The sequence below is a fragment of the Geotrypetes seraphini genome, chromosome 5 (genome assembly GCF_902459505.1).
Source record: "Geotrypetes seraphini chromosome 5, aGeoSer1.1, whole genome shotgun sequence".
Lineage (NCBI taxonomy): Eukaryota > Metazoa > Chordata > Amphibia > Gymnophiona > Dermophiidae > Geotrypetes > Geotrypetes seraphini.
Genome location: NC_047088.1, coordinates 118136230 through 118156128, shown reverse-complemented (window position 1 = coordinate 118156128; position 19899 = coordinate 118136230). Strand labels below are relative to the sequence as shown.

At 43.5% G+C, this 19899-nt stretch overlaps 1 long non-coding RNA gene across 2 annotated transcripts in view; it reads right to left on the bottom strand.

The window, feature by feature from the left end:
- LOC117361217 overlaps positions 1–19899 on the bottom strand; it is a 198986-nt gene that overhangs the window by 51021 nt on the left and 128066 nt on the right. For both annotated transcript variants that reach the window (XR_004539604.1, XR_004539605.1), the window contains exon 3: positions 19149–19241. This is a non-coding gene — a long non-coding RNA (uncharacterized LOC117361217). The remainder of the gene's footprint in view (positions 1–19148; positions 19242–19899) is intronic.

The following is a 19899-nucleotide window of genomic DNA, read 5'->3' as shown; positions in this document are numbered from 1 at the left end:
GATAGGAGGGTCGGGAGGGAGTAGCAGTTTGCCCCGGGTGTTCGACCTGGCGTCATGAACTTCTTCGGCTAGCATCAGCATTTACAATTCACTGCTGTTGCCAGCTTCAGGCCTTCCTCTCTGCCGGGTCCTGCCTACTTCTGTTTCCATGAAGGCAGGACCCGACAGAGAAGAAGGCCCGAAGCTGGCAACAGCAGCGAATTGTGAATGCTGCTGACTGAAGAAGTTCATGATGCCAGGTCATGAGTGACAGAAGGAGGAAAGGGAGCAGAGGGGGAGAGACTTGCTGCACCCAACTGGAGGGAGAAAGAAGATTAGGGAGGGAATATAATGAGATGCCAGGGATTGGAGGGAAGGGAGGGAGGAAGAGATGCCAGGGCATGGAGGGAAGGAGGAAAGTATGCCAGACCAAGGGGAAAGGAAGGAGGAGATGTCAGAGCATGGAGGGGGAGGGAGAGATGGAAGAAAAGGAAAGGAGTGAGATGCTAGAGAATCAGGGAAGGGAAGATACCAGACTGTGGGGTGTGAAGGAAAGAAAGGAGAAGAGAGAGATGCCAGAGCATAGGGGACGGGGTGGTGACAGAGAGAAAAATGGAGAGGTGGCAGAGCTGAAATCAACCATGTACAAAGGAGAAGAGAAGGGGAACAGGATAGACAGTTTATTGAAGAAGCATAAAAAGAGGGAAGATGCCATATGGAAAGGGGAGAGGGCGGACAGTGGATGGAAGAAGCTGATGCTGTATGGAAGACAGAGCGGAAAGATGCTGACTAGAAAGAAGAGTGAAGACAAGATGATTAAAGCAAAAACGACTAAAGATAGAAAAAATTGTTTTATTGCTTTACGTAGAATCAAGTAGTATTGTATCTATTGATTAAAGTTTATAAATAGGAAATGGAAATAAGGCAGTTTTTTGGGGACTAAACCCCTTTCCTCAGGTCAGGACAGGATACCATAACAGCAGGGGTGCCCAAATGGTCAAGCGCGATCGACCAGTAGATCGCAAAGGCAATGTGAGTCGATCGCGTTGCCTTGGCAATCTTTTTCTTCCTGCCTCCCTGAGTCAGGCCAGGCGCATAGAAGCGCCGGACTCACAAGACTTCACTTCCGATGTCAATTCTGACGTCAGAGAGGAAGTTATGGGCCAGCCAATCGCTGCCTGGCTGGCCTGGAACTTCCTCTCCATCGTTAAAATTGACATCAGAGGTGAAGTCTTGTGAGTCCGGCGCTTGTACATTCCTGGCCTGGCTCATGGAAGCAGGAAGAAATCGGCATGGTGGCTTAGGGGGTAGGGAAAGAATCGGAGAAGTGGAGAAATTGGCGCGATGGCTTGGGGGGGCAGGGGGAGAGAGAAAGAAAGAGAGACAGAAAGAAAAGGGGAGGGCAGAAAGAAAAAAATATTGGATTTATAGTCAGAAGAAGAAAGTGCAAACAGAGACTCATGAAATCACCAGACAAAAAGGTAGGAAAAATGATTTTATTTTCAGTTTAGTGATCAAAATGTGTCTGTTTAGAGAATTTATATCTGCAATAGAGGTTTTTAGCGCAGGGAGCCTATGAGCATCGAGAGCAGAACAGGGCATTCAGTGCATCGCCCTGCTCTAAAAACCGCTATTGTGATTTAGTAAAAAGGGAGGGGGTATATTTGTCTATTTTTGTATAGTTGTTCCTGAGGTGACATTGCATAGAATCGTCTGACTTGACCTCTTTGAAAACCCGTGGAATATAAATGATAATTAACATTTTCTCTGCATTCAGTGTGCTTTGTGGTTTTTTATTTTATTTTATTGTTGGTAGATCATTTTGACTTGGTCATTTTAAAAGTAGCTCGCAAGCCCAAAAAGTGTGGGCACCCCTGCTGTAAAGCCATTTCTTGTATGACTGGATGAGCTATATTTATCTTTTTTTTTAGTTGTTTAAATTCATGCAGAAATAAATGGCTAGATTGAAGCTAATGACTTCATTAACGCCTGTCCCTTTTTTTAACTTCTATACCATTTGAAAGAGGGCAAATACTTCTTAAATTTAGTAAAAATATTCTGGCACAAGTGTCAAACCTTAAAAAAAGAAGTCATATTGAGCATTGGAAAATAATAATAATAATTAACTAATAAAAATAGGGCTCCTTTTACTAAGTTACGATAGTGGCTTTAGCGTACGCCACACGTGCTAGATGCTAACACCAGCATTGAGCTGGTGTTATTTTTCCCACGTAGAGCAGGGGTTTGTGTGCGCTAGACATATGTTAGTTAAGAATAGATAGGTATAGATTAGTTTAGTTTAGGTTAGGTTAGGGCCCTGCTGAAAGAGTCTACTTTGACGTGGTTGCAGGCTTACAAATCTTTTGATCAAAGAGTGCGGTGACAGAGAAAAGTATGTGTGTATTCGGCCCATGGAAGAAGGGGGGTCGGGGGGGAGGGGTGCGCGGGGGGCCCAATAGGATTGCTCAGTAAGGGGCCCAGAAATTTCTGATGGCGGCCCTGTGCTAACTCATGAATTGTACAAGAACTGTGGGGAAGATTCTCAAAGCTTCGCAGTAAAAACCGATGGGCTGCTATCAAAGTCATTCTTGTAATGATTTTTTTAAAAAGTGAGTCATGGGCACACCCCTGAATTTTTCATCTTTGAGAGCTACTTGGGAACAGAATTGTGGGCTCTCTCTTCAAGCTTGGGATATTGGGACCAGTTTGTGTGGTATTCCTCGCCTTGTTTAAAGAGCCTCTCTCCACGAATGTTGTTATTGCTTCCTTAATCGGGCTTATATCACTCCAGTGCAGCTCCATCGTATGGGATTTTTGAATAGCGATGTTTGTGCTAAGTGTTCTTTGGAAAGCGCTAATTATATTCATGTTTTTTAGACCTGCCCAGTGGTACATATTTTTGGGAAAAAAGTTTGTGCATACATCGTATGTTGGGGCAGGTGGTACCTTGTGATCTCATTTTTTTTTGGTTGGGCTATTCTGAGGCTTTTACATTGCCAGGGTGGGGAACCCTTGCTTGAATTCAAAAAGTATGTCTCATGGGCTGCAAAATGATTCTGCAGATATGGATCACTTCCTCTGCCCCTTCTTATTGGGCTTGGCGAGCTCATATTGCTAGACTGATTGCTTGGGAAGTGCAAGATGTGCGCCATACATACAAACGGAGGAGGCTTTTTTTAACTATCTGCAATCCCTGCCCCAGAGAGCGCGTAGTTATCTTTTGAACACGTTAGGGGATGCGTCCCTCTAGTGCTGCCCAGGTCCCTCTTTCTTTCTCTCTTTCTATCTGGATCTCTTGATTTTGGTGGCACTTGTCTCTGCCTTTAGTATCCTCTACACTAGTGTTTTTGAATCGGTGGAGACCCCTAACTGGATTTTAAGTTTTTCTGTTGGTCCTGTGCTCCCAGACTTGCGATTGGCTGTGATGGGAGGGGTAGGGAATTTAGCTACTTGGTTGTTTACTGTTTTGGCATATGTTTGCACATACCTCCTTGTGATTGTGGTTTTTTGTCATGTTGCTGCATTTGGGCTCTGTGGGATGGAGGTGGGGGGAGGGAGGGCAGGATTGTCACTCTTTGTTTGATTTTTGCCCTTTTCTATTGTATATTTTGTAATGTTCAGGGTTTTCTTGTTGGCTATTAAAAAAGATTTAATTCTAAAAATGTGAGACATTCTCCTAAATAGCACATGCAAACGAGGTTCACAGAGCACAGTGTAGGCTTGTTAAATTTATTTGAGATGAGTCACTGGTGGTAGCAATCAGCACATGCACAGATACACCCGCATTAAAAAAAAAGATCAGCAGGAGAGATGTTGCACAACCTCCTGATATCCCCTGGCAGTGGGAGAGATGCTCACTCTCTCCCGCCATTGCCCAACCCCCCTGACATGTCTCCCCATTCTCCTTACTCTACACACACACACACACGCACAGATACACACGCACAGTAGGAGAGATGCCGACTTCCTTCCTGCCATTGTCCTACCCCCGCGACAACTCCCCAATGCCCTTGAATCTACACCCACCACAGCACCACTTTCTCCCACCATCGCCCAACACCCCGACAACTCTCCCATGCCCTGGACTCTACAAACACACTGCAGTGGGAGAGATGCCCACTCTCTTCCATCATTGTCCAACCCCCCAACAACTTCTCCCATGCCCCCGATGAACCCCACTCCTCGCTACCTTATTCAGGAAGTCTGGCCAGAGGGATGCCTACCTGCTTTGTCTGAACGACTACTTCGGAAAATTGCGAACCATGGAATCGAGGGAAAAATACCCACGTGGATTAAAAACTGGCTGGAGCATAGGAAACAGTGAGTGGGGGTAAATGGGCAATACTCGGACTGGAAGAGCGTCACCAGTGGGGTGCCGCAGAGCTCTGTACTTGGACCTCTACTCTTCAACATCTTTATAAAAGATCTGGACATAGGTACGACGAGCGAGGTGATTAAATTTGCGGACGACACGAAGTTATTCAGAGTAGTGAAGACGCAGGGGGATTGCAAAGATCTACAACGTGACATAATCAGGCTTGAGGAATGGGCATCGACATGGCAGATGAGGTTCAATGTGGATAAGTGTAAAGTGATGCATGTCAGTATCAAAAATCTCAAGCACGAGAACAGGATGTCCGGGGCAGTACTTGGAGAGACCTCCCAGGAAAGGGACTTGGGAGTTCTGATCGACAAGTCGACGAAGCTGTCTATACAATGTGCGGGCGGCGGCAAAAAGGTCAAATAGAATGCTAGGAATGATAAAGAGGGGGATCACAAACAGATCAGAGAAGGTTATCATGCCACTGTACTGGGCCATGGTGCACCCTCACCTGGAGTACTGCGTACAGCACTGGTCGCCGTACATGAAGAAAGACATGGTACTACTCGAGAGGGTCCAGAGAAGAGCGACTAAGATGGTTAAGGGGTTGGAGGAGCTGCCATACAGCGAAAGATTAGAGAAACTGGGCCTCTTCTCCCTCGAACAGAGGAGATTGAGAGGGGACATGATCAAAATATTCAAGGTACTGAAGGGGATAGACTTACTAGATAAGGACAGGTTCTTCACCCTCTCCAAAGCAGAGAGAACGAGAGGGCACTCTCTAAAGTTGAAAGCGGATAGATTCCGTACAGTGGGAGTAAGGAAAGAAAGAAGTTCTTCACCCAGAGAGTGGTGGAAAACTGGAATGCTCTCCCGGAGGCTGTCATAGGGGAAAACACCCTCCAGGGATTCAAGACAAAGTTAGACAAGTTCCTTCTGAACAAGGACGTACACTGGTAGGGCTAGTCTCAGTTAGGGCGCTGGTCTTTGACCAAAAGAGCCGCCGCTTGAGCAGACTGCTGGGCATAATGGACCACTGGTCTGACCCAGCAACAGCATCTCTTATGTTCTTACGTTCATATAATGGAGGAAGTACATGCAAATAGATTTCATGCATATTTATTGGAGAAATTCTAAAAACCCTGACTGGGTTGCAGCCCTCAAGGACCAAGGTTGCCCACCCCTGCTCTAAGGGATCTACTGAAGCAAGAGACCTCTGCCTTTGGAATTAAATCTTGTTTTTCTCAAACATTGATTTGGCAATTACTCTACTGCTTTTTCCAATGTTTAAAAATATTTTAATTGATTTCATATTGCAAACAGCAGATGTTAAACTTATGGGGAGGAAATTGCAGATGTGGCTTCAAATGACATTCAGAGTATTTTTATATTCCATTTCTAATATACAAAAGCTGCAGATTCCAAAGCACATGCATTAATATGTTTGGTGCAAAACTTTCTAAAAATGAATTTATTCTAAAAATGAATCCAGTATTTTGAATGCAAAATAAATCATGGGGAAAAAACTGTAGCAAAATGAAACAGAAAAAAATAATCCCCCTTTTTACACATCAGGAAGGAGGACATGAGTAGATAGGATCCATGAATAAAGCAAAAGGAGAACCTAATAGAATGTTAGAGTGCATACAAAATATTATCAGCAAGACTATAAAGGTGATATCACCCTTGTACAACAACAACAATTTATTATTTCTAAAACACACTGTACACGCAAGAAACGGTCCCTTCTCAGAAGAGCTTACAATCTAATTATGAAAGATACACAGGACAAAAGGGGAGTCAGAGCATAGTGCTCATGAAGGGAATTAGAGGGGGCTGTAGAGGTGGTAGGGAACTATTTAGGGAATGACAGACAGATAAGTTGGTAGGGTTAGGATTTAAATGCAGCTTCAAATAAATAGGCTTTTAGTCTGGATTTGAATACCACCAGAGATGGAGCCTGATATAACGAGCCAAGCTGTTTGTTCCAGGCATGCATCACAGCAAGGTAGAAGGGACAGAGATGGGAGTTGACAGTAGAGGAGAATGGTATGAATAGGAGGGACTTGTCTGATGAACAGAGTTTCAGGGGTGGGGGGTATAGGGAGTAATAAGAGAGAGATACTGAAGAGCTACAGAACGAGTACACTTGAACGTCAGTAAGAGAAGTTTGAATTGTATGTGGAAATGGACAGGGAGCCAGTGAAGTGACCTGAGGAGAGGAGTATTCTAGGTATAATGACCCTGATAGAATATGAGGCATGCAGCATCCTCTCTCATGGTGGTTACCATTTCTCCCATATAGATTTCTCCCATATAGATTGCCTACTGGTCGAGGTTGGACTTCTCCTCTCTCCTTGCAGATTCCAACCTCTTCTCCCACCTCAATCACACAGCCTTACCTCATTTGAATTCCTCTCTGTCCGGCGTGTCCGCCTATTCACTCCTCTACCTTTCCGAATAGTGGTCATTTACCATCCCCCCAACAAGTCCCCTTCCTCCTTTCTCACTGAATTTGACTCCTGGATTTCTGGTTTCCTTGATTCATCTTCTCCCTCCTTCCTACTAGGGAATCCCTCTGACACTTCTGCCTCTAAGTTTCATTCAACCTACAGCTGTGCTCCATTATCCCCACTAACTCATTCTTTCATTTACTCAGGACACCCTTGGAATTGTACAATGAGACAGCCTCATGGACAGACTTAAATAACATATTGGAGGCAAGAAGAGATGAAACAGTGCTTAAGAATGTAGATGGATCGAGGTCTTGAAGATTTTGAAACCTGTTGGAGATGATTGGGATAGTTAAGCTACAGATACTGGAAATGAGTCAAGGTTGAGGTTTGGTATGCCTAACCTCAAACTTGGTTCACTCCCATGATCCGCTACTTACGTTCCTGTACCCGCTGTGGCGTGCTTTGGCTCAAATCTCACACACATGCTGATTTCCTTCACTTTAAATTTATAATGACCTCTTAATTCTACTCTTACACTGGTCAAGCAGGACTACCACATCCAACTAAACAACTCAATTTCTTCTAACCTAAGCCATTTCTGACACCTGAACTCCTTCCTCATAGCACCCCCCTGACCCCTACATCTCTCTCTCCCCAGATGATGGCTGAATACTTCCATGACTAGGTTCACATGATTGCCCTTGAATTCACCACAAAGTCACATTCTTCTCCCCTTTCCACCATCCACGTTCCTGACATTCAAGCTCACACCATCCTTTCTTTTGTTATCCAAACAACTTAGGAAGCACCCACACATCCCTCCCTTGCTTGGTCCCACCATCTCGACCCTCCTTCTCCTACTGCCAACTTTTCATCCTTCCCTGAAATTACAAAAGGAAGAAACCACACAACTTCTGTCCTCAGTCATGCCTACTACATGCCTCTCAGAGCTAGATGCACTAAACAGGTCTGCTCCGATCTGATTTTTGGCCAATTCTAAAAGAGCTATTGATTGACATTTCTTGATGGGTTAGGTAGGGTTTTAGTCCTCTGACCCTGTAGTGTTTGCCATAAGCGTTTGTCATGTCCAGGTTTGGGTATACCCATACTCCTAAGTTTCTCACTCTCTCCATGGATGATTTTATAGTGTTGCTGTTTAGAGTTAGTTGGCAACTTGGGCTGTTTCCCCCCTCCCCCCCCCCCCACACACACACACACATTTGTTAATTAGAAGTAGTTTGATTTTCTTTTCCCTGTTGGCTACTAGTCCATTTATTTGGAACCAACCGAAGATTTTTTTCTAGGCCTGTCTTGATCTTCTGCTTGGTCTTCACATTCCATATCTTCACTGGGATGTCCAGTTGGACATCATCTGCATAGATGTAGCATGCTTATCCTTGTTCTCTGATGAATTTCCCCAATGGTTGGAGGAAGATATTGAACATCATGGGTGTCATGGCTGATCCCTGTGATACTCCTATGTCTGCTTCTTTCCAGTTGCTTGTAGTCTTTTCGATAGAAAGGATCCTATCCATACCATGACTTTTCCTTTGAGGCCTAATTCTCCACATCTCAATTTTAGCAGTGTGTGTTGGACTAGGTCTAAGAACCCCAGCAGCACGTCCTGTCCTTTAGCATGGTGTTTGAGAACCGAGTCCATCACTACTACTAGTACTGTTTCCATACTTAGGTGTCTTCTGAACCCTGATTATATCATGTCTAACTTTGATGAGTTTCTAGGAAGTCTGATATTTGTTGGCAGGCCAGTTTGTCTATTAGTTTAGATACCCATGGTGTCACAAACTCACTGCTAACCCTGGCTTTGTTCCAAGGAAAAATAGAAGAAACACCAGGTCCCTGATCAGAAGAGCTGATCAGGTCAGTGCTAAAGCCCCAGAGTTAGCTGACTATTCCTCCTCAGAAAGTAAGATGGAACAGGAAAAAGACTGGCACAGCAACAACAGCCAGGGAAGCCCATCAGTCTAAAGTTGTTATAAAACCTGCCAAGTATACTGTGCATAAAAATCAGTCTGTCTCTTTAAGGCAGACCTAGTACAGGGAAGGTAGGAAGAGCCCTGCTCTCTTCCTGAGAGAGCCTAGCCCCAACCCCCTTCTCAGGAAGAATGGATGTAGCTTAGAGAGACTTAAGCAGAGAGCTCAGATCCAGGAAAGGAGGCTGACATGTGAGGAGCAGAGACTTTCTCTTGAGCCATGACGGGGCAGAGAAATTGAGTTGGCAGAGGCAGTGGCGTACCTAGGGTATGTGGCACCCGGGGGCCCATCATTTTTTGACACCCCCCCAATGTAAAAAAATATTTTTTGTAATAACCATGAAACGGAATAAATGGTCATAATAGAAACAGGCAGTGAAAATTTTCTTTTATTGAACCTCATATATGTAACCATTATTCCAAACATACCATAACATAACATAAATTATGTCTGAATTGTCATGGAGTAGTTGCAGGTGATGCTTGGGACAGTTCTGATTGTGTTAGTTCGGTTTTATGTGTTTTTTGAATAGAAGGGTTTTTATTTCTTTTTTGAAGGTTTTGTAGTCTGTGGTCAAGGTCAATAGGTTGTAGAGTTGGGGGTCGAGTGTTGCAGCTCGAGTGGCTAGGAGATTGTCGTACAGTTTTTTTCTTTTGACGTTTTTGGTTGGAGGGTGTGTGAATGGTGCGTGAGTTCTCCTATGTCTGGTTGAGGTGGATTGAATTATTTAGCTGAAGAAATTAGTTACCCCCCCATTCCACACACATTAATTCTCTTCCATTTTTGTTCCCATTATAAAAAACACTGATAAAGTTCCCAGAAAAAAAATATATTAAAATAAGAAGTGAAAACAAAGGCCCCTACAGATGAGAACATAACATAAGAATAGCCTAACTAGGTCAGACCAATGGTCCATGATGCCCAGTAGCTCATTCTCATGGTAGCCAATCCAGGTCACTAGTACCTGGTCAAAATCCAAAGAGTAGCAACATTCCATGCTACCAATCCAGGGCAAGCAGATGCTTCCCCCTTGTCTTAATAACAGACTATGGACTTTTCCTCCAGGAATTTGTCCAAACCTTTCTTAAAACCAGCTACACTATCTGCTTTTACCATAACTTCTGGCCACTTAATTTTTAAGCTGAGATCTTTCCTTTCAAACAGAGACCTTGCTAGATGTCAAATACAGCACAAGGTAACTTCACACGGACTTAGCTGCGCAGGAAATGTGAATCTCCTCTTACACCCACCATATAGTGCAAAAATGTGCAAAGGTCTGGTTTTTTCTTTCGATCACTATATAGCCTAATGCTACACAAGCAGCACTGTTACAAACATATTCTGAAAGTCAATGCTAAGGTTAACAAAGTTTCCTTCCTTCAACCACAAGGAGATACTGACATACCACTGGAAGAGATCCCAAAACAACTACCCAGGCACAACACCCAAAGACCCACTCAGTGTGTGAACCAGTTGAGTTGAGTGGAGTGGACTAACTGGAGGGGGTGGAAATGGGCCCGGAGTTTACTCAGCAGAATTTCCCAGACCACCTCTTCCTCTCAACACATTGACACGATGCCACCCACCACTAGGAACACTTCACCGGGTAGGGCAGCAATGCTTATAAACTTTATAAAACACATTATTATATTTTCTTATAAAGCACATATTTTAACTGAACTCTCTGACATCTTCAGCCTTGCCATTCACAAAAATAGAAGGAAGAAAAGTTCCCATTTCCCCCGGCCTATTCAATATTTTTCTTCTGCAAACCCTTCAAAAGTCTGACCAAATCCTCGTTTCACTTGCATTATAAAGTACTGAGGATGCCATCTCTCCCTAATCCCAGGTCCTAAAGTCTAAGACAGTAGCGCAAACTAGTGCTGCCCAATTCAGGAAAAAAAACTTCGATTCGATTCAGCCTATTGAATTGGTTTTTCAATTCGATTCGATTTTCCTGCCCAATTGGGTGTCTTTTTCAAACATCCTAGTGGGTTTATTTTATAGCTCTTTCATCCCCTTTGGCTTCTCCTAACCACACTGGCGCTGTGGTGTAAACTAGTGGTTCCCAACCCTGTCTTGGAGGACCACCAGGCCAATCAGGTTTTCAGGATAGCCCTAATGAATATGCATGGAGCAGATTTGCATGCTTCTCACTTCCATTATATGCAAATCTCTCTCATGCATATTCATTAGGGCTAGCCTGAAAACCTGATTGGCCTGGTGGTCCTCCAGGACAAGGTTGGGAACCAGTGGTGTAAACAAAATAAAGAAACAAAAAGGACTTTTCCTCTCTCTGTTAAATCCTAGCTCACGTTTGCAGTCTAACATCAGCTCTGGCAGGATACACTTTTCAAATCTGACATATTGTAATCATAAAAAAGAAAATAAAATTATTTTTTCTACCTTATGTTATCTAGTCAATATTCAAATCTTGTTGGTCCCAGGCTCTGGTTGTCTTGCTTGCCATGGTCTCCTGACGCCAGAGGAGGGGCAGGACCACAGCAGAGTGACAACTCGGGGGGCCTATGGCAACCTGCAAGGATCGCTGAAGTACCCACGATCCTTTCTGCAGGTTGCTTTGTAGAGGAATCGCGTAAAGGGAGGTGAAAGCCTTGGGGTCGAGCCATGAGAAGGGAAGTTCTCAGGCCATGACTCCAAGGCCGGGAGCACCTCCTCATGGCTTGCACCCAGGGCGGACCGCCCCTCCCCTCCATCCTCCCCTTGATACGCCACTGGTCAGAGGGAGAGGAAGAGGCGTTACTTTAGACAGAGAGCTTAGCTTTCATGATCACATAAGTTCAGTAGTAAAAACCTGTTTCTTCAAATTACGTATCATCCGTTCACTCAGTTCAATTTTAAATACCGACTCGATTACTATCCTAATTCACTCCTTAGTCATTTCCCACTTAGATTACTGTAACTCTCTTTTAAATGGACTACCCCAAAAAGAACTTAGACGTTTACAACTCATACAAAATACAGCAATTAAACTCATTTACAAAATAGGTAAATTCGAACACGTCACCCCTCTTCTTAAAGAAGCTCATTGGCTCCCTGTCACCCACCGTATAATTTATAAAATTATTCTGCTTTCTTTTAAAATCAAACACTCCCACTTGCCCTTATTTCTTGATAAATTATTAATACCCCAAAGTTCTCCCCGTTCCTTAAGATCTACTGACCAAAAACTTCTTTTCATTCCATCCTTAAAAGAATCCTACTATACTAGGAAAACTAATTTCGCTATAACTGCCCCCACCTTATGGAATTCTCTCCCTCAATTTCTCCGCGATGAACTTCATTTACCAAAATTCAAGACCAATCTCAAAACCTTCCTATTTCAAGATGCTTTTGACAAATTTTAATCTCCAATTATTAATTTTTTTTTTTTTTTTTCTTTTTCTCTCTTTTTCTTTCTTTTATGGTCAGTTTACCTGCAATTCATAAATCTAGCTTCTCTTCAGCGCATATCACTCTTACCATATACCCTCATCCCTCATGTTCTACCCCTTTCCCTCTATCTCATTTCTTCTAATATTATGTAACTTCTCCTCACCTCCCCACTTATCCTCACTTTCTAGTTTGTCTGTATACGTTATATATGTTTACTCTAAATATTCTATACACCTAACTATTCTCCCTTCTACCTATTTTAAATTTTATTGTTAACCGGTCAGATATTCATTTTATGATCGGGATATTAAAAACTAATAAACTTGAAACTTGAATTTGAAGAGTCTTTTCCTCCAGCCTTTAAAGACCCAGAGACTTTGGAAGTGATGGACATGTTGGAAGTGCCAGCAGAGCCAGAGGCATATCCAGAGGTTATGGAAATAGGGCCCTGAGAACGTGAGTTTTTTGTTCTTGAACCATGCTTTAAAAGGCAGTTGCCTTCAATTGAACGGTGTAGTGAGAGGATTATTTTTCCATTTTTTGCTTTATCCAAAAAGAGGCTTTGGGGCTCATAATCAAAATAGAAATATGTCTAAAATCCCACCTAAATCGGCACTTGGACGATCAAAAAGATAGGTCATCCAAGTGCCGATAACGGAAACAGATTTTAGACGTATCTAAAAGCAACTTAGGCCTTTTTACTGATGAAAGGGGTGTTTTAGGAGGAGTGGTGAGGGCAGGATTTGGGCGGGACATTGGCTGAACTAGACTTAGTCATACTGCAAGTATAACCGAAAGTTTAATGAGACTTATACATTGTGATAAGGCGATCTAAAAACAGGTATAAGTGCCCAGATGGTATTCAAAGTGACCAGATAACCACTGCAGGGACAAAGCACAGACCCCACACACTCTCCCAGTGATCACTGACTCCCCCCTCCCCCCCCCCCGGCCATAAAAATCAGAATAAAAACATACATACTTGCCTCCAGAACATCAGCACCTGGCATAGGAAAGCCTAGTAGAGCTGCACAAAGGTGGCTTAAGTAGTCTAGTGAACCATAGAGAGGATGATCCAGTCCCATATGCCACTCTAACCACTGCATTCATGGTGGAACATGTACCCCCACCAAAAAAAACCCTAAACCTTACTGTATTGCCATATAGGTAGCACCTGTAACCATAAGGACTATTGGGGGTTATAGACAGGTGGGTATAGTAGGTTTTGGGGGTGTTATGGGGGTCTCACTATGACTTGCAAGGGAATTGTGGTGAGATGTTTATGTGGCACCCTTTTTGTGAAGTTCTCAGCAGTGCCCTGTAAGGTGCCCCACTACTTTGTTGCCATGTCTAGGTGGCCACTCCATCACTTTGCTGGTCTTTCCCACATCCAAAAGGTCTTGCTCTAGACCAGGGGTGTCAAAGTCCCTCCTCGAGGGCCGCAATCCAGTCAGATTTTCAAGATTCCCCCCAATGAATATGCATGAGATCTATTTGCATGCACTGCTTTCATTGTATGCTAATAGATCTCATGCATATTCATTGGGGGAAATCCTGAAAACCAGACTGGATTGCGGCCCTCGAGGAGGGACTTTGACACCCCTGCTCTAGGCATTTTGGACGAACAAATCTATGGACGAGAATGGGGTATAAAGATAGATGACTTAGCGGCAAACAGCTGGATGTATAAGCAAATGATTCTTTTTAAAAAAGGATTTTTGGGATGTACTTTTCGAGAATGGACTTTGGACGACTAGCTTTCTAGGCCCACAACGGACTTAGACTTATTTTTTTATTTTGCCCCTCCACGGTCCTTTCTGAGTTGTGGCAGAGCATAACTAACAGTGCCACAAAATAGGAAAAAATTGGGAATCTGTGCCTTTGGATATTGTGTTTTTTGTTTCTTCTTTCTTTTACCTAGTTATGTGTGCTACCCAAGAATGCTGAGAGTTAATCAGCAGGGAAATGCCCAGGTGTGCTGTTGAGTTTTGTTCACAGAATGCTCATGTTTTGCAATGTTTTGAATCTTATTTTGTTGGAATGTGTCTTGAATCCAGCCAAGAATTAACTGTCCTACTGCTTGAACCTGATTGAATTTTTTGTATGGATGACCAGAAAACTGGATTGAGGACACAGACAGGGCCGCCATCAGAAATTTCTGGGCCCCTTACTGAGTAATCCTATTGGGCCCCCCACGCACCCCTTCCCCCTCGACCCCCTCTTCTTCCATGGGCCGAATACACACATACTTTTCTCTGTTGCCGCACTCTTTGACCAAAAGATTTGTAAGCCTGCAACCACGTCAAGGTAGACTCTTTCAGCAGGGCCCTAACCTAACCTAAACTAAACTAATCTATACCTATCTATACTAAACGGACCTTTTTGCATTTTCTAATAACAAACTCAAGAGAAACACACACCCAAAACTCATTTCCCCTCCAGTTAGAGGTTACAAAATGAAAAAACACCACGAACACCTTCTCTCTCACCAAGCAGTTCTATGGGGCAAAGACCTAGACCAACTGCTTTCGCCCACAACATACAGGGAATTCAGGGAACGCCTAAAAACATACCTGTTCCAGAAATACCTAAACAATTGACCCACGCTCCCTCTCCCTCCCCCCTCCCTATTCCACCTGAACTTACAGCACTGTTATAAATATAATCTGCTATCTTCATCTTATCGGACATTGCCTCCTGAGGTCTCTGATCTCTGTATTTCCTCTGAATATCTACTTATTGTATTTCGCTGAATGTCCAGCACTCTTGATTGTAAACCGCCTAGAAATCGCAAGATTGTGGCGGTATAGAAGAATAAAGTTATTATTATTATTATTATCTATTCTAAACTAACATATGTCTAATACTGAACTAATAACAAACTAACAAACATCTGCATAATAAATAACTAATAATAGCGCTAGTAGCTATAATTCACTTTTGAATGTAAAATATCAGTTAAGGATTTCTTTTGACCTTTGTAGGCCAGAAGTAGATCACAATTGCACAATATTTTTTGTAACAAATATTAAATGTGTTTTTATAAATACTGTAAGCTTAATAAATATATCAGAAAAAACTACATATCTGAGCGCATATCTAAACATGCACATCTGAGCGAATATCTGAACATACACATCTGTATGATCCCATCCTCCTCAGCCTGTCCTTACACATCCACAGCTGCATGTTAATGATGATGTATATGTTATGATGATAAATAAGTGCATTTGAGCACATCATTAACATGCAGCTATGGATGAATATATAATGATGTTATGAGTGTGCACCTCTTCCTTCCCATCCTCCTCAGTATGTCACATACAGCATGTTACATTACACAGACTTTGTGTAATGTAACATGCTGTATGTGACATGCTAAGGAGGATGGGAAGGAAGAGGTGCACACTCATAACATCATTATATATTCATGAATCAATCTGATAATCATCACCACCAGGCTGTGTGTGTTATGGGATGGAGGAAGAAAGGTGCATGGGATGGAGGAAGAAAGGTGCATGTTTAAATTGCGCGGGGACAGAAATCCCACCCATCCCCGCCAAAGTCCCACCTGTCCCTGTGAGGACTCCCACCCGTCCCCACGAGGAATCCCTCCGTCCCCACCCGTCCCCGTGAGGAATCCCCTCCGTCCCCGCCTGTCCCTATAAACTACAGAAATAGTTATTTCATTTAATTATGCTATTGAATTAAAGGCTTTGGTAGAAACCCATTTAAAAATAAGCAAAAAAACTTTTATTAATTTGGAAATATTAATTGGGAAGAATACATACTTTGTAAACGGGTTTCTACCAGAGCCTCTAATGTTTATAAATTTTTATCAACACAACTAATATACCACTTTATCCTGAAGCAAAAAAAAAAAATAATAATAATTTTTTTCCTACCTTTGTTGCCTGGTTTCTGCTTTCCTCATGTTCTCATTTAATTCCTTCCATCCACTGTCTCTCTTCTTTCTGTGTCTTCCATTTGCTCTGTTACTGTGCCTCTCCCTTTCTCCACCCTCCCAAATTGGTCTGGCACCCATCTTCTTCCCTCCGCTCCTCCCATAGTCTGGCATCTCTGTCTTCTTCCCTGCCAGTGTCTTCTCCCCACTCTCTCTTCCCCATTTCCTTTCAGCTTCCTTCTCCCCCCCATCTTCCCCATGTCCTGTCAGCATCCTTCTCCCCCCTCTGTCTTCCCCATTTGCTTTCAGTGTCCTTCTCCCCCCTGTCTTCCCCATGTCCTTTCAGCGTCCTTCTCCTCCTCTGTCTTCTCCGTATACTTTCAGGGTCCTTCTCCCCCCTCTGTCTTCCCCATGTGCTTTCAGTGTCCTTCTCCCCCCCCATCTTCCCATGTCCTTTCAGGGTCCTTCTCCCCCCTCTGTCTTCCCCATGTGCTTTCAGCGTCCTTCTCCCCCCCCCCCGTCTTCCCCATGTCCTTTCAGCGTCCTTCTCCACCCCTTTGTCTTCCCCAGTGCTTTCAGCGGCCTTCTCCCCCTCAGTTTTACCCATTTCCCTTAAGCGTCTTTTCTTCTCCATTCCACCTTTCCTCCCTTTCTCCCTCCCTGCCCCTTACCTTTGTGGCGCTTCCCCACCCGACCGACAACAGAACAGGCCCGGTCGGACAAACCTCCCTGCCCTGTAGCCGCGAATCTAAATTACCTTCTTACAGCAGCTGGAGTATTGAAGCTGCTGTAAGAAGATAATTTAGATTCGCTGCTACAGGGCAGGGAGGTTTGTCGGCCGGGCCTGTTGTCGGTCAGTTGGAGGAAGCACCACAAGGCTAAGGGGACCTGACCGGCTGTGCACACCCCCCCCATGGCTACACCCGGGGCGGACCGCCCCCTCCCCCTTCGGAACACGACTGCCTTTTCCCTACCTGCCCTGCCGCAAGCAGCTGACCGGAAGTCTTCCCGATGTCAGCGCTGACGTCGGAGGAAGGGAAGGCTTTGCTTAAGCCCTCCCTCCGACGTCAGCGCTGACATTGGGAAGACTTCTGTTCGGCTGTGTGCTGCGGCAGGGCAGGTAAGGAGGAGAGGAGACTATGCTTGCGACCCTGGGGAAGCCCGGGCCCCCTGTCAGCTCCGGGACCCTGAATGCAGGACTGGTAGTACTGCCCTGATGGCGGCCCTGGATACAGAGTAAGGAAAATGGTAAAACCAGAGGACATAACCCAAAGCTCTGCCTGGTACTGTGCTTAGGTTCCATCTACTGAAGTCTCTGTCAAAGCTCACTCCAGCCCATCTACACCATCGCAGCCATCAAAACTCTCCCCAGCCCATCCTTAACCAAATGGCCATATACGGACACAGATTGTGCAAGTCTGCCCAGTACTGACCTTAGTTCTTCAATATATACCATTATTTTCTGATTCAAGATCCTCTGTGTTCATCCCATGCTTCTTTGAACTCTGTCACCATTTTCCTCTCCACCAGCTCCCTCGGGAGCGCATTCCAAGCATCAACCACCCTCTCCGTAAAGAAGAATTTCCTTACATTACTTTTGAGTCTACCACCCTTAAACCTCAAATTATGCCCTCTGGTTTTACCATTTTCCTTTCTCTGGAAAATATTTTGTTCTATATTAATACCTTTCAAGTATTTGAATGTCTGAATCATATGTCCCCTGTCCCTCCTTTCCTCTAAGGTATACATATTCGGGACATCCAGTCTCTCCTCATTCATCTTTTGGTGCAAACCTCCTACCATTTTTGTCACCGTCCTCTGGATCTTGGGGCTTTGACCACTCTGCCCCATCACTTCTAGTTTAAAGCCCTCTTAAGTAGATTAGCCAGCCTGCTGCTGAAGACACTTCTTCCCTTCTTTGATAGATGTATACCATTCCTGCTCAGCAGCCTAGAAAAATCATCCCATGGTCCAGGAAGCCAAAATGCTCTTGATGACACAATCCACGTAACCATGCATTCATCTCTAGGATGCGTGTTTCTCTGACCTGGTCCCTACCCTCGACAGGGAGCATGGACGACAATATCACCTGTGCACCTAATTGCTTCACCTTCTCTCTCAGAGCCACAAAGTCACTTTTGATACTTTCACAGCGGTACCTGGTAGTATCATTAGTGTCAATGTGGATGAGCAGCATTGGATATTAATCATCAGGCTTGATGAGTCTTGGCATTCTCTCTGTAATATCTTGGATTTTGGCAACAGGCAGAAAGCACACCTCCCAGGACATCATGTCTGGTCTGCAGATAGATGCTTCTGTACCCTTTAGAAGGGATTCACCATCCACCACTACCTTATGCCTCCTAGTGGTCATGGATCCAGCAATTTCTGGGATTTCAAGCTTTAGTCCTTTTTTCTCTTGGATGCTCTCATCTCCTCCACTTCCAGGACAGCATACCAGTTCTTCAGTTCAAGGGTGGGTGGAGTCACAGTACCAGTCTTGCAGGGTTCTGTAATCTGAGTCCAGCTGTCTTCCCTCAGCACAGCTTCTTCTTCCCCACTGCTGAAAATCTTTGACACCTCATGAACCATTTGATCAATGTACCTCTCATTCTCAAAGATGCTTCTCAGACTTGCTACCTCCTCAGTTCCTATACTTCCTTCATGAGGGATTCAAACTGAAGACAACTTGTACATGGAATCACTCCCTCTGCCTGGGTAATATTTTCTGTCTGCACAGAGACAGAAACTGTAATCTGAGCAGTAGCTTTGATGACACTATGTTTCCCAGCCATTCTGTGGTTGCAGAGGTACTTACACCAGGAAGAAAAAAGAAAAAACAGATAAATCCTACCAAAGCAATACCCTGTTCCAGGTTGGTTGAAAAGCCAAAAAATCTCCACCTTGGGGTAGGCAGGAGGGAATTAACCTCAAGGGTTACCTGTGGAGTCTGATCTCTAAGAAAGTCCTCAGAGTTCAGTAGCTTCCTTTCTCTTACCCATCAAAAGAGGTAGCATTACATACCAAAGAGCCTAGCAAGTGCCACATTGAACATGTCCCCCCTCCAATGAGAGTATTATTATCCATTATTGGTACTTACTATTAAGATGATATCCCAGGTGTTCTAGAACAATCTCAGCAGTATTCTTCCTGATTTCTCAACCCTTCTGAAAAATTCTTCCTTTTCCCTCTTCTGCTGGTTGAAAAGACACCCCAGAGAGCATTACTGAGCATGCAAATATGTATGCTAGTATATTTCTGCTCATATATGTGCATATTTATGCTTTTTAAAAAATTAAAACTCTTCATATCCCGTTTAACTATAATACAAGAGCAAAGCAGTTTATAAAATAGTCCAAAATGACTTTAAACATAGAAAGGAATTTCATTAAAACAGTAAAGTACACATCTAATCATTCAAATAAAATTCAACACATACATACATAACAGATTGTATCAAAGTCCAGTCTTTTTAATCTAAAAAAAAACCGAATTGAAAATAATGTGTTTTAAGTTGTCTTTTAAAATTTACCAAAGACTCTTCTTTTCTCGATACTAAGGGTAAGCTATTCGACAGTAGTGGTACCAAATCAAAAAAACACACAATCTCTGGTCGATGAAAAATGAGCCCTAGAAATATGAAGTTTTGAATTGTCATTTAATGACCTGAGTTGTTAATTAGAAACATAAAACATGAGCAGTGAGATATGGAGGTTAGTAACTCAAATAATACTCTATCCTCCAGTAACAAAAATTTGAAATTTATTCTATATTTCATAGACAACCAATGGTATTTTAAATACAAGAGTCACATGTTCCCTAAAATGTGCTTATAACAGTGCAGATAGGAT